Here is a 12,849-nt window from a genome sequence, read left to right as displayed (position 1 = left end):
CCAGTAGATTGGAGACCTGCGCAAGGGCTATCCAACGCATCCTGGGATTCAACTTGGGATCTTCTCCCTTCACCTATCCGGGAATCCCAATTTTCAAGGGTAGATCACGCAACCTCTACTTCTAGAACATCCTAGAGAAGTTTACAACCATAATTTCATGTTGGAAAAGTCATATTCTTTCGTAAGCGGGTAGGCTCACCCTTATCAACCATGTCTTAACTAGTATTCCGATCAACATCATGGCAACCACTGATATTCCTTTGACCATTCTTGGGGATATTCAGAAAGCGATTGCTGATTTCTTCTAAGGCTGGGAGGGCTCTCGCAAACGTTGTCACTAGGTCAATTGGAAGGCTATTTCTAGCTCCTTTGAAGTTTGAACTAGGCGTAAAGAATTTTAGAAGCATCATGCAGGCCTTCCGAGCAAAGATGGTTTGAATGATTTTGTACAGAAAATCAGGTAGCTGTTGGGCCGAATTTATGAAATCCAAATACTGCGGTGATTTGGTTGATCAGGGGGAAGCTAGCAGATCATCGACGGCCTCCCCACTTTGGAAGAAAATTTGCCATCTATTCCCTTTTATCACCGCTTATTCTCGCTAGATAATACGGAGAGGTGACTGTTACTTATGGGATGATGAATGGTCAGGATCAGGCCCTCATAAAGAATGGTCATCACAACCCCCTCCCTTGCATCTGCAGCTGGTCAGTGATTGGTTAGGTCTTGATGAATGGCATAATCTTGTAACGACATGGGAATTCCTCCCTCAGCTGGTTCTGGACCACATTGTGGACGAGGGCCTTTGCACCTCATCCACACGCTCGACCGTCAGGTCTAGACTTTGTCTAACTCTGGCGAATTCAACATCAAATCAACCTAGGGTGCCTCCCATCCTAGTGGGACGAGAGCGGCCTAGTCTAAGTAGGTATGGCACCCAAATCTTCCCCCCAAAATCTCGTTGCTCTCCTGGAAGATCATCAAGAAGGTGATTCCTATGGACATTAGATTGTAGGCTAAAGGTATCCCCCTTGCTTCCATGTGCATCTGTTGTCCCTTTCAGGCTTATTTTATAGAATCGATAGATCATGTATTCTCTTCTAGTGGTCTAGCTGAAAAGGTGTGGGATTTCTTTGGGTCTTGTTTTGGTACCCCAGCCCGCGTGCACAGCTTCGTCTTTGGACGTGCCACCTCTTAGTGGGACACAGCTTCGGGGTCTGATCAGCTACTCTACCTTAGAGGGCTGACCCCGTCCCTCATTTTTTGGGAGCTCTGGTTGGCCAAGAATGTAGTCCGCATGGAGGAGACTGTGTTCTCGCCTCAATGGGTTATTTTCAAAGTGTCCAACTGGATCTAGAGACTCACAGTCCTCCTCTCCCTCCCGCCTGTGGTTTGCCACTCCTCTGCTTTTGCCATGGAATGTTTGGGCCTCTCTGGGAAGGCTGCAAGCCCAAAGCAGGTCGGATCTGCCTTGGGAAATCCAGGCAGCTCAGCAGGTGGTGGGGTTGTTCGAGGCTGAGATAGGGCTTTTATCTTCACCTTCTCTTCGAGTTATGGCTTCGGCTCAAATAGTCAGGTTGGAGCTAAGGCGATTTGGGAAGGGCTTTCTTGTTGCAAGGAGCTGGGCTTCACGAAGGTGGAGTTGGTCTGCGACTCTAAAGTGATGGTTGATGCCATGAATAATCAGAGCACTCCCTCCTAGGGCTTGTGGTATTGGTGGGTTAGAATTAAGGCCCTCAGGGCCATTATGGATTTCTTTATTTCCTACACCCCTAGAGAGGCCAATGCGGTTGTTGATGGGCTTGCTAGAGGGGTAGTAGCAGTTAGGCCCACCGAGTCTTTCAATCATCTGATCTCCCCCCAGTCATCAAAGGACTTCTCTTATTAGACAAAGTAGGATTAGGCTACTTACGTGAGATGTAATGGGCTTTTGTCGCCTCAGCTTCTTATTTGGGCCTACTTCTCCTTTTTTGCCGGTAGGCCCATCCATTCGGTGTACAGCTCCTTTCAAATACATATACGATACGATGGTTCCTTTAAAAAAAAGGACCTATGGTCATTTAAACTAATGGCTGAGATGGATCCTGTCTCATCCACATGGCTAATAGATTAGAGTGTACGTTGGTTTTTTAGGGCATTAGCTCCAATAATTCAATCACTACCTTGTAGGTTAAAGGACAGACCTGTGGTTATTATTATATGTTGTTATGTAAGGGCACTAGTGATGACCTAGAATGAAAGGTCTCCACCATCGGGTTCTATGGTGAGTAGGTTGCTTTCTCCCTATCCCACATTGGAGTTTGAGTGTGCCATTGAAATAAGCTCCTAGTGTTGGACTTGTTCGACACTTACATTGGTGGATCAATTTCACTCTCTAGACTGGGAGGCCCACATATGGCTCAACAAAGGATTATTGGGTAGATGAATCCTTTGTGCATCTAAATCTGGTGATCAGTCTAAATCTGGTGATCAAACACATTTTAGGGGATATTCAGGATAAGATACGGAGTCTAAATCTGGTGATCAGTCACATTTTTTGAGAGGGGAATTCGGTGGCAGATGCGCTAGTAAGAATGGCAAGTGAGGGCTGCCCCAACAAAATCTTCACACGCCATTCGCAACTTTTAAGGTTAGTCAGAGGAGCTTTAGTGCTAGATAATGTAGGGATTGGAGCTCTAAGATGCCCATGACTGGGGTGGTGGTTTCCTTTATTTCTGTCTAGATTTTTGTAGAGTTTTTTGCTCAAAGGTTATCTTTTAACCTTTTGTCCAATTTAGCTTGTGGATATATGATAGGTGTAGCTGCCTCCTTTTTATTGGGCCCACTTGAATGCTTGTAAATTTTTTATGATCAATGAAATCCCCGTGGCTAGCACCTTTTCCTTAAAACAAAAACAAAAAAAAAAAAAAGAAAGATTGGGAGGCCCATTATGCTTGGACTATAATCAACTTATTGATATACTATATTTGATTAATCCTTAGACCTATGGACATGTGAGAAGTTCAAGGTTTTTATTACATGTACTTTGGTTCACTTTATGAGGTCATCTTATTACTAACAAAAGTGAGTGTAGCTGGTTATATACATTAGGTTTGGTTGAAGCTCACATGGCTCAACAAAGGATTCATTGGTTTCCAATGAACTATATTATGACTTATATCCTAGAGATCAAATATCATCAAGTGGTTTCTCTAATTGGTCTAACACTGTTCACTCCCCAAGTATAGGGTTGTGATGTAGTAATAAACTCGGTAAGACCGAGGTCGAATCCACAGGGACTGATACCTGTACGTTTCCTGAAACTAGGTAGAAATAGAACCAGACTAAGATGTGACCTAAACCAAATAGAATTTGATGAATAATGGTGAGAGATTGATGTAAAACTCTAAGAAATTCAAGGGAAGGAAACTAGGGATTCAGAGGATCCACTTGTAGAGATCAGGGAGATCTTATGCCTGCATCAAGGATTATGGAATTCAAACTGAACTACTTGATCTGGTTTTCAAGAGATGAAAGGTATATGAATTAGAATGGATTCCATCATCTAACCATGTCCAAGAGACAAAGCAAACAACAGGATTAAACTAATTACCAACCAATCAAAAGTACATGAAAGTTAGGAAGAGTACTATCATCCAACCATGCCCAGGAGACGATGGTGAACAGCAGGGCCTCCTGACGTCATAAACATCAAAAGAGAAAAAGAGATATTCAAAGCCATTGCAAACCCATTGTAATTTCAGTCACAATGAACATTAAAGACTGAAAAAATAGTCCTTTCATAATCATCAAAGAACAAATTCAGTTCATGCATTCACATTAAAAGCATAGAGTAGTCTCCCATCTCGCTACAGCTTCACCTCTTAGCCCTAGCTAAGAGGATTAGCCACACATGAATGGGCTGATCCTAAAAAACAAAATAAAAATAAACTGGAAAAGAAAAGAAAAGAAGAAAACACTTATTCTTTCTTCACGCTCTCCCGTTCCAGCATCATATTCCAGCCAAGCCAACCTCTGGACACGTCTCTTCAATCCTTCTCCAAACAGTTACAGCAGCAGACCACCTGTGCTCTCTGTCTACAACCCAAAACCCGATCACCCTGCACTCCACCTTCAGCTCCTTTCCTCAAGAAAACAAAACCCAAAGCTCTTCCCAGCCGTGCACTCCAGCACCTTCCTTCCTTTCTCTCCTCACGTTGCCAGAGTTTCCAAAAACTAATGCTCAAAACGTGCATCAGCAGCCGGGACTCCTCTTCCTTCAAACGCTGCCTCCCTTCCCAAAAACTAAGCTTTTTCTTTTCTTTTTTTTTTCTTCCAACCCCAGATGCCCCGTTCAAACAAAATCCAAAACTCTCCCATCCCCCTCTCCGAATCCTCTTCTTCCCTTATATAGAGCAGGAGGGTGTGCAGGAAGGCCGGAGTCCGCGGACGACTTGGCTGTGGAGACGCCGTTTACGCACAACAGCTAGATCGGAGTCTTCCCCTACTCTTCTTCTTTGCTTTCCTTCCAAAAGGACAACGTCCTCTGGGGGCTTTCGAGCAGACCTTCATGATGAACGGTTCAGATCGTCCGTCCGATCGGCTCCACGAGCGCACAATCTGCCGCAAAAACCGGACGGCGTCGGTTGCGAAACAGAGTGCGTTACGTACTTACGCTGGCTGATGGTGGGGCCCACATGGCTTTCGTTTTTGGAAATCCACACCGTCCATTCATATCAGCTCCAAAAAACAGGTAGGATGCACTGTTTTTGGATAAAAATCGGTGCGGTCCAGGGACGATTTCATTCAGCCGTCCGTCGCTCTTTTGGGGCAGCTAGAGATCAGTATCCATTGTATCGTCAAATTCTGTCGCCTAGGACTTAGTGAGCAGGCCGTTATGGACTCGATGAATGGCTTGGATTCTTTATTTGGCCAATGGGTGGGGCCCACAGGAAAGAGCGCAAGATTTTCTTCCTTCCGCAGGGAGGAATTTGAATCGGAGAAGGAGAGCTCGGTCAGCGCTTGCTGACCGAGGTTTGGATTTTTGGTGCGCGCCCGGTGCACCTGCACAACATGTACGTGCACTACTATATGGGTCCCACAGAGATGTTTGTGAGAAATCTACTCCGTCCATCTGGTTTTTCACACGATTTAAGGCATTGAAACCGAAGATGAGGTGTATCCAGAGATCAGGTGGGCCCCAGATCAGAAATTTATGGGCTGATCTGTCCGTTGGGCCACTTTCACAGTGATCCAGGAGCTGAAATTTTACGTGTACGGTTCATTTATGGTCCTCAGGCCACGTATGAAGTTTCGAACTGATCAGATGGTGGGAACCCTATAATCTTGCATTCTGGACACTTTTCAGGCCACTTGAGCTTCGATTCCTCGATTTCCGCGGACCCCTGGTGTATAATTTCGTCGCTCTTGGTCTTCTAGAGTCCGTCCCATGCTTTAGTGTCATCAGATCGGTAAATCCATGCTTTTTAGTGTCCTTTCCCAGTCCAAGCTCATGAAGACGCCCTGCATCACAAATTCAATTAAATTAGGCTATTAAACGGTGCCATGCTTGTAAATCCATGCAATAAATGGGTCTGATATGCAATATTTGACCCTCAACACAACCCCCAACCAGCATTTTGCTAGTCCCGAGCAAAGTATGCGAAAAATAAGTTGAGAATTACAGGAGAATTTCTATGAACTCGAGTGATTTTGGAAAACAATCTAGGTATTCAGAATTCAACAATTCATGAATGTTGGGCCTTACTCTCTCCTAGACTCAAACACACGATAAACTTCATTCAAAGTATTAGTCCCTTAATTAGAAATAATCCTAAACATTGAGTTCCACAGATGTAAAGTGTAATCCCAACGTTCAACATTAATATTCAATTCTTTATTTCAGGATATCGTTGGTAATCAACAAGAGAATTCATAATAACCAAAGCTTGCCTCAAAGATTATCTTTTCATTCCTGCTTTTTTTTTTTTTTTTTTTTTTTTTTCGACTAAAAATCAAGAAGGGGAATGAAGTCCACACTTATAGGGAGCAAACCTAGAGTGAAGATTCTTTGCCTAACCTTTTTCAACGGTATCTCTTCCTTTTAATTGATCTTGACGGGCAATTGTTCAAGTTGGTTCCTTCTATGCTTACTGATCACCAAATTAACCCTTCAGTTTCAAACTGAAATCTTAATGTGTAAGCGAGATGTGACGTGTGAAATCATGACTCAATCAATGTTTACAACTTCTAATCATGGATTAATAATTAAACGTAACTGTGAAATCTATCAAGCAACTGAATCCAGAAGCAGTAAATCACCAACATTCCATATCCTGTAATTCTAAATCAAAGATGGTCGTCCAATCACTTTGAATTCACCAGAAAGTCCAGAAAAAATTTAAAAATTTTCACAATTTTTGCTCAAGAAAAAACTGATTAGGTAACCTAATCTCCCACCCCCAACTTAAAAGCTACATTGTCCTCAATGTAAAGGATATGAGTATGGAATGCGCATAGGACGACAAAAGTAAAGAAATAGTGAAGGGAAGATAGTACCTGGATGATGAATCGTGAGAGACTTTCCAAGAGATTGCAGCATGGAATCCGGTCAGCACGAGAGAGAAAGTGACACAGAACTAACAAAAATAAAATCCTACCTTTACCACTTTCGCAGGTGCTCTCGATTGCATTTAGCGCATGCAACAAGCCTTTAAACCCCTAAGTTACCCCTAGTGGACGAGTTGTAGTCTCGTGAGGGTTTGCAGTAATGTTACCCACAAACATTGAACTAACTAATGAAAAAAATGACATGAAATGAAGAACTGGGTTGCCTCCCAGGAGCGCTAAGTTTACGTCTTCAGCCAGACCAAAGCAACTACCATAATCCTATGAAAGCGATAAACCTACCTATACCTCCATCAGACTAGGAGATCAGTCCTGGTAAACAGGATCAGTCAGAGGCATGGACATGTCCTCTGAATCAAATTTCTCGACAAATGGCTTTAAACGATGTCCATTTACTTTAAACTCCTTGCCATTGTCGGGATCTCTTATCTCGACGACCCCATGAGGATAAGCAGTAACAACAATGTAAGGGCCGGTCCAACGAGATCGAAGCTTACCCGGAAAGAGATGTAATCGAGAATTATACAAAAGGACTTTCTGGCCTGGTGTGAATGATTTTCGTAGAATATGTTGATCATGAAACGCTTTCATCCTGTCCTTGTAAATTCTCGAATTCTCGTATGCGTCGTTCCGGATTTCTTCAAGTTCATTTAATTGAAGTTTGCGTAGCGAGCCAGCGTTGTCTAGATTGAAATTAAGATTTTTGATCGCCCAGTACGCTTTATGTTCCAGCTCCACAGGCAAGTGACAAGCCTTCCCATAGACAAGTCTAAAGGGAGACATTCCAATAGGAGTTTTAAATGCAGTACGGTATGCCCATAAGGCATCGGTCAATCGGATTGACCAATCCTTACGATCTGGGTTAACCGTTTTCTCCAAAATGTGTTTAATCTCCCTATTGGAAATCTCAGCTTGTCCACTTGTCTGCGGATGGTATGGGGTGCTTACCTTATGAGAGATACCGTATTTCTTCATTAAGCTCTCGAATGGTCTATTACAAAAGTGTGAGCCCCCATCACTAATGATGGCTCGAGGCGTTCCGAATCGAGAAAGGATGTTCTCTTTCAGGAATTTAATGACCGTGCGATGGTCATTCTTTCGACACGGAATCGCTTCAACCCATTTAGTGACATAATCCACGGCGAGCAAAATATACAGATTTCCAAACGATTGGGGGAATGGTCCCATGAAATCGATGCCCCAAAGAATCAAATGCTTCAATGATAAGGATGGGATTCAAAGGCATCATATTTCGACGGACAATGCTCCCAATTTTGACATCGCTCACAAGCTTTGCAAAACTCATGAGTATCCCTAAACATAGTGGGCCATAAAAGCCACACTGCAGAATCTTGGCCGTGGTCTTTTTAGCGAAAAGTGACCACCACAGCCTGAGAGTGACAGAAGGTGAGCTCTGATGCTCATCGTCTAGTACACATCTCCTTAGAATTTGGTCCGGGCAATATTTAAATAAATAAGGATCATCCTGAGAAAAAGTTGCGCACCTCGGTGAAAAATTTCTTCTTATCTTGCGCAGTCCACTGTGTCGGTATGGCACCTGTAGCAAGATAATTAGCAATATCAGCAAACCAAGGTGAATGGGAGACTCTGAACAGCTGTTCATCAGGGAACATGTCATTGATATGAGTCGTCTCAAGGGACTCAGAGGTATTAAGGCGAGAAAGGTGATCAGCCACTACGTTCTCTACTCCCTTTTTATCTTTAATTTCCAAATCAAATTCTTGGAGTAGAAGGATCCATCGTATCAGGCGGGGCTTAGAATCATTCTTAGAAAGAAGATACTTTAGTGCCGCATGATCTGTATAGATAATGATCTTGGATCCGATCAGGTAGGACCTAAATTTGTCCAAGGCGAACACTACGGCTAAGAGTTCCTTTTCCGTAGTCGAGTAGTTCACTTGGGCAGGATTTAGAGTCCTACTTGCGTAGTGAATGACGTAGGGCTTCTTGTCTTTTCTCTGGCCTAGGACCGCCCCAAGAGCATAATCAGAAGCGTCGCACATAAGCTCAAAAGGAAGATTCCAGTCGGGTGGCTGCATGATAGGTGCAGTGGTTAACGTGCCTTTAAGCTTGGTGAAAGCTTCCTGGCATTGCTCAGTCCACTCGTACGGAACATCCTTTTGAAGAAGATTACATAATGGACGAGAGAGGAGACTAAAGTCCTTTATGAATCGCCTGTAAAACCCTGCGTGTCCTAAGAAGGATCGCACGTCTCTGATGTTCTTGGGTGGAGGTAGGTTAGAGATAAGATCGATTTTTGCCTTATCTACCTCGATTCCTTTGGACGAGATGATATGCCCAAGGACAATTCCCTTCTGAACCATGAAATGGCACTTCTCCCAATTAAGTACCAGGTTCTTTTCTTCACATCTTTTCGACACATTTAAGACTTTCCAAGCACTTGATGAAAGACCAAAACTGAGAAATCATCCATGAAGACCTCTAGATATTGCCCCACCATGTCGGAAAAATACTAAGCATACATCGTTGAAAGTGGCGGGGCATTACATAGTCCGAATGGCATCCTTCGATAGCGCAAAGGTGCCGTAGGGACATGTAAATGTGGTCTTTTCCTGGTCTTCGTGGGCTATCTCTATCTGGTTGTAGCCGAATACCCGTCAAGAAAACTATAATAGGAATGACCAGCTAACCTTCCAGGATCTGATCAATGAATGGTAAGGAAAGTGGTCTTTCCTCGTGACGGTATTCAACTTCCGTAGTCAATGCACATTCTCCAACCGGTAGTGACTCTAGTTGGCACGAGTTCATTATTAGCATTGGCTACGATGGTGATTCCGGACTTCTTAGGGACCACTTGAGTTGGACTCACCCATTGACTATCAGATATAGGGTATATAATACCCACATCCAATAGTTTAAGAACCTCGGCTTTAACCACTTCCTTCATATTTGGATTTAGTCTACGTTGTGGTTGCCGAGCGGTTTTTGCATTATCCTCAAGATATATGCGGTGAGTACAAATCGAGGGGTCGATTCCTTTGAGGTCCGCTATCGTCCATCCTAGGGCTCCTTTATGCTCAATGAGAGTAGATATAAGCATACTCTCCTGTTCTTTCTCCAGGTGGGCAGAGATCACCACCGGGTATGTCTCATCCTGACCTAAATAGGCATATTTCAAATCAGAGGGCAAAGGTTTTAGGTCAAGCTTCGGCGGCTTGAGATTAGACGGTAGAGGCACTACATCAGTTTGTGGTAATTCTTCAAATTGTGGCCTCCATCGGTTAACTTCAAGTACCGGTGCAGTATCAAGCAAGGCGCACGTCTCCCTAATCATGTCATCATCAAAATCATGGGAGTGGGCCAGGCACGTCTCTAGATGGTCGGAGGATAAGGTCAGAGGTGTCATATCTTCCACGAAAGAGTCAATCATGTTAATATCGTGGAAATCGTCATCATCCTCTGAATTGCTGCCGTTATTGAAAAAAATGTTTGACTCCAATGTCAAATTTCCAAAAGACATAGTCATGATACCATTCCTGCAATTGATAATTGCATTTGATGTGGCAAGGAATGGGCGACCAAGAATGACAGGAATCTGAGTGCTCATGTTATTGATGGGTTCAGTGTCCAGGATGATAAAGTCTACAGGGTAGTAAAATCTATCAACTTGGACCAACACATCCTCAATTATCCCTCTTGGTACACGAACAGAGCGATCAGCAAGTTGTAGTGTGGTTAGGGTGGGTTTTAATTCACCCAAACCTAACTGTTTGTATACCGAGTAGGGAATCAAATTGACGCTCGCTCCTAAGTCAAGAAGTGCGTGATCAATTCGATGGTTCCCGATTACACATGATATGGTTGGGCTACCGGGATCCTTGAATTTCTGCGGCACGTCTTGCTTCAGGATGGCACTCACTTTCTCAGTCAAGAAGATTTTCTTTTGAATAATTTTCCGTCGCTTGGTCGTGCACAAGTCTTTTAGGAATTTGGCATATGAAGGTATCTGTTTAACGACATCAAGTAGAGGAATGTTAACTTTCACCTGTTTCAACACCTCTAAGATATCCTGAGAGTTAGAGAGAGGTTTTGGTGAAACCAACCGTTGGGGGAATGGAGCAACTGGCTTCTCTAGAAGTTCCGGTTCCACTTTTTGTGGGACATCACTGGATCCATCCTTGTTGTCCTCTTTTGGTTCTTGAGGCTTTTCGGGCCTAACCGGAAGAGTTTTATCGATGATCTTCCCACTCCTAAGAGTGGTGATGGATTTAGCATGTCCCATCTGATTTGAAGAGTTGGGATCATTATTCTCGTATTGCGGTTTAGGATTGGGGAGAGGTTGTGCAGGAAGCATCCCCTTTTCTATAACCGTCATACGAGAATCTATCTTTGGCATAAAATCTGTGATTGCCTGAGCCAGCTCTTGTATAGGATTTTGAACCGGTTCTTCTTGAGGTTTCACTTGATTGGATTTTGATTGAAGAAACCTGGAGGAGTTGCGTTTGTCCATTCCTCCAACTAAAGTTTGGATGATTTTTCCAGCCAGGATTGTATGTGTTGGAGTTAGGTCCATAAAAGGTCTTTGATAGTTATTTACGGCATTGGCTTGTTCATTCAACACTCCTCGGAAGGCAGGTATTGTAGGACAGTTTTCAGTTGTGAATGTTGCAATCACAGATGCCGCAAACAATTTCATTGGCCTTATCCTTCTTTCCTTCCATGGCCTCAACTTTCCTTATGAGCGTAGTCACTTTACACTTGAGATCATCCTCTTCTTTCAAGAGATATAATCCACCTTTCTCCTTTGATTGAGTTGGCCTAGACGTGGTGTTCGACTTCGGGTAATAGTCCCAAGATTGTGTTTTTTCAGCCAAACTGTCGAGGTAGTCCCATACCTCGTCGATGTCTTTATTAATGAACTCTCCATTACACATTGTCTCGACCATTTGGCGCATGGAAGATGTCAGTCCATCATAGAAAAAATTTGTAATGCGCCACGTTTCAAATCCGTGTTGTGGGCATGAACTGACCAAATCTTTGAACCTTTCCCAACATTGAAAGAATGTTTCATCTTCCTTTTGGGCAAAGTTCATGATCGCTTTTCTGAGGGTAATCGTTTTATGGTGTGGGAAGAATTTTTTTATGAATTCCCTCTGCATATCGTTCCATGTGCCAATGGATCTAGGACGCAGTGAATGTAACCACGTCTTAGCTTTCTCTTTTAAGGAAAAAGGAAAGAGTTTCAGCCTAATATTTAAGGATACATTAGGAAAACATAATGTAGCTATTATTTCATCGAACTCTTTCAAATGTAAATATGGACTTTCAGATTCAAGTCCATGGAATTTGGGAAGGAGTTGGATAACTCCTGGCTTGATGTCCATTTGTCCTGTGTTTTCAGGAAAAAGCATGCATGAGGGCGTACTCACTCCCGCCGGTTGTAGAAAATCTCGTAGAGTACGAGGCGGGGGTGCCTGTTGCACCTCATTCTCATCATGGTTATCCTCCACCCTGGGTGGAAGTAGAGGAGGTTGGTCTTCAGCCATAACTTCACTTAACTCAGGGGATTTCGAGTGGTGTCTAGTCCTGCGATGGATAGTCAACCCCTCAACCAATCCTCCTTCAGTCAAGAGACGTCGAGTGTCGTCACGGGCCCACTTGGGCATGAAAACACTCGCAGCCCTAAATTAAAAACTTAACCCTAAGAAAGGAAAAGAAAAGCTAGAAAGAAAAAGAGAGTTGGAAAGAAATTACCAAATTGAAGCCCCTAAGTTAAGGACCTGCAAAATAAAACAAAATAAGTTAGATTCTAAAAAGGAGAAAAACAATCCTTAAAAGAAAGATAGAAGTGAACTAGCTTCTAAAAGAAAGAGTTCCTAAGAGAAGATGAAAATTTCTAAAATAAATTAGGAGAGTCCTAACTTAGAAAGTAAATTACTAAAGGAGAATTTAAAAAAATAGAAAGTAGGGAAGGAGTGTACCGAATTAGAGATTTCTATCTTAAAGGCCTATAAAATAAGAAGGTTAGTTTCTAAACAGATATTCTAAAAATAAATTAGGAAACAAAATTAGTTTCTAAAAGTGTTAGAATTAGAAAGTTACTAAAATAAAACAAAAATAGAAAGTTAATTTCTAAGAAGGGAAAGAAATAACCTAAATTCTAAAAATATGAAAAAGTAGAGAGATTAGGAAGGAATTACCAATTGAGAAACTTATGTCCAGATCCTATAAAATAGGAAACAAGTTAGTTTTGAACTAAAAAT

General features: G+C 42.7%; 1 protein-coding gene and 1 non-coding gene across 2 annotated transcripts in view; one reads left to right on the top strand and one right to left on the bottom strand.

The window, feature by feature from the left end:
- The window catches only part of LOC131221818 (uncharacterized), a 41,097-nt gene that overhangs the window by 19,331 nt on the left and 8,917 nt on the right, over nt 1-12,849 (bottom strand). The gene's annotated exons all lie outside the window — the stretch shown is intronic.
- On the top strand, nt 11,591-11,697 carry LOC131222170 (small nucleolar RNA R71). The gene has a single exon (XR_009159877.1). It is a non-coding gene; the product is annotated as a small nucleolar RNA R71 (small nucleolar RNA).

Source organism: Magnolia sinica, chromosome 12, assembly GCF_029962835.1.
Source record: "Magnolia sinica isolate HGM2019 chromosome 12, MsV1, whole genome shotgun sequence".
Lineage (NCBI taxonomy): Eukaryota > Viridiplantae > Streptophyta > Magnoliopsida > Magnoliales > Magnoliaceae > Magnolia > Magnolia sinica.
Note: the sequence above shows the minus strand (reverse complement) of the source record. Positions and strands in the feature narration are given on the sequence as shown.